The 2390-nt window shown below is 43.4% G+C and overlaps 1 protein-coding gene across 1 annotated transcript in view; it reads left to right on the forward strand.

Moving 5' to 3' along the window:
* The window catches only part of ERI3 (ERI1 exoribonuclease family member 3), a gene marked incomplete at its 3' end in the record, with an annotated part of 75994 nt that overhangs the window by 328 nt on the left and 73276 nt on the right, over window positions 1-2390 (forward strand). The window contains exon 2 of the mRNA XM_021717418.1: window positions 2039-2114. The remainder of the gene's footprint in view (window positions 1-2038; window positions 2115-2390) is intronic.

Raw genomic sequence — 2390 nt, forward strand, 5'->3', positions numbered from 1 at the left:
GAGGGGCCCAAGTTGGGGGCAACCCCCTGGGGTGGGTGATGCTGAGTGCCCCCCCGCCACTGGGCCCTGGTTAATGCATGCGGGATGCAAGGGTCGCGGCGCGCAGAATTTGTGCAGCCTGGGGTGTTGGCCTGTGTGCTTACCCTAGGTGCATGATCTACTGAGTAACGTTCTGGCGGAGGGGGAGCAGGGCAGGGCTTTGCAAAGCAGACTGGATGAGTTGATTAAGAGAGCTGACTTATTCGCTGGAATTACTGGAGAAGAGAAAGGTTTGGCTAAAGAGGTTGGAAACAGAGCAAGGGGATTGTAGATGAAACATCCCCTTTCCTTCCTCTCCCACACACGCACACACATAGGCTAGCAGTTTACATCTTTGTAAATCTGAATTGGTGGTAGTGGTAGTGGAAGGAGTGAATAAGGGGCCTAACCTGGCTAGCTTTCTGTTTGCCTTTCCTGTAGATGGTCCAGCAACAGGTGTTTCCTTAAAAAAAGCATGAACTTGTATTGAGGCTTGACTGCGAGTTCGTGCAAAATATAACTGCTCCTTGTTGACTTGGAAGATGCTGGATATGAGGCCTCTCAATGGGGTTTTGGAACCTTAGGGGTGGATTTTGCAACGGATAGTGCCCATCATTGCCTCTGAGAGGTTTCTGGCTGCTTCAATGGCATGTACTCTTGTCAGACATTTCATCAGTCTCTCTGCTGAAGGGCAGCAAGACATGAATCCAATTGGCTAAAAGACTGTACTCTATTTGAACTATAGTAGGTTGTGATTGGCTGAATGATTTTTTGATTGTAGAGTTTCTTCCAGAAATTGGCTTCATCAAATTCTGCTTTATTCTGACTTTATCATACACAGCATGCCTTGTTTTAGTGGGTTCCTGCTTGGAGCTTAAGTATATTATACCTGAATCCCCTACCATTTAAAAGCCAATTTATAGACAGGGACTTGGAGTGTGACTCCACTAATGTGTGTCTGTGATCTTGGTTAGAAACCCACTTGACTGCCTTTAGGCAGGAGGTGGGGAAGGGGGGAAGGGAGCTGCTGGGAAGTGATTGATAAGGTTTCCTTTATGGATTTTGTGGTGCTTCACTGGAGCTCAGAGCACTTTGGCAACTTAAGCACTCCAAATTAAAAACTCATTAACAATTCTTGCCCAAAGATCCTGTAAATAATCAGCTAGCTAGGTCATAGAGCTTGGCTAAGAGCTCTTCCAACTTGAAATTTCTAAATAAAAGTGCTTTTATTCCCTTTCATTTTGAAAAGTGTTTTCTTTGTGGTGGGGTAAATTGGTGAGTGGCCTTTTCCAAAGGAATCTGAATAGAATAGAGTCTTAAATGTGTAGAGTGGTAGACGGGAATATATTGGTTCCATTCCTAGGTGTTTTTTTTTCTTTGTGCAAAGGACATCAGTAATCAGTAGCTTACAAGGGCATCTGTGCAGCTTCTAGGCCTTTGGAAGATCTGAATTAATTGATAAGTATGATGGATTTTTATTGATGTTTTGACTTGTCATTTAGTTACCTTGACTTTTGAAGAACTTGAGGCAGACTTGGAAATATCCTGAAAGTGTTTCCTGGTCTGTGTGGCCATTTGCAATATGGCCTGTGGGTTTGTGGCAATGAATACCTCCCCTAGTCCTGGTCAAGCCTTAGTTCCCCAGTTCTGAATATTGTCAGCCTTACCAGTGTCTTCCTCTTTGACTAGAGTAGGATTCTGAAATTATCCAGAGAGCCACCACTTCATGGCCATCTTTCTTAGTCTAAGCTCAGATATGGTAAATGTTTAGTGTTTTTAGAAGGTAAGCCACCTTAGGAGGAAAAGTGCTAGAGAATACACTAGAGAACATGAAAATCATTACAAAAACAAATTTATACTCATAACTCCTGAAAACTCCATAGGGGCACTGTCTTTCCATAAAGCTAGCTGTTATTTCAAAGTTTGAGTTCAGGAGTTTAAGATGTGGTGTAATCCTTAATGGGAATTTGATCCTTTGTATTGAAATAGATTTGTTGCAGAGATGTGTATTTGTCCACAGCATTGGGGCTTTCCAGCTGTCACAGAACCTTCACCATCCCCAGCTGCCAGTCTTGGCATCTTCGAAGTAAGGAGAGGTGAGAATCCTGTTGCATGGTCAAGTTTTGACTTGACTTCCTTCTGAGTATTTGGGCTTGGAGGGTAGGTGGTGGGGCTGGCACAGATTGTATTTTTCTGTAGCTTCTTCTGATAAGACAGCATATGCTCAAAGCCTATTGAAAGTTACCCAAAGTCTAAAGTGATGAGAGTTGAAGCAAGGGATCCAGATTCCAGAGTCTCAAGTTCTGTCATGATTTCTTTTCTTTTTTTTTTGAGTTGGAGTCTCACTCTGTTGCCCAGACTGGAGTGCAGTG

The sequence above is a fragment of the Carlito syrichta genome, unplaced genomic scaffold, assembly GCF_000164805.1.
Source record: "Carlito syrichta isolate Samal-C Ts95f unplaced genomic scaffold, Tarsius_syrichta-2.0.1 Scaffold309730, whole genome shotgun sequence".
In the NCBI taxonomy this organism is placed as follows: Eukaryota; Metazoa; Chordata; class Mammalia; order Primates; family Tarsiidae; genus Carlito; species Carlito syrichta.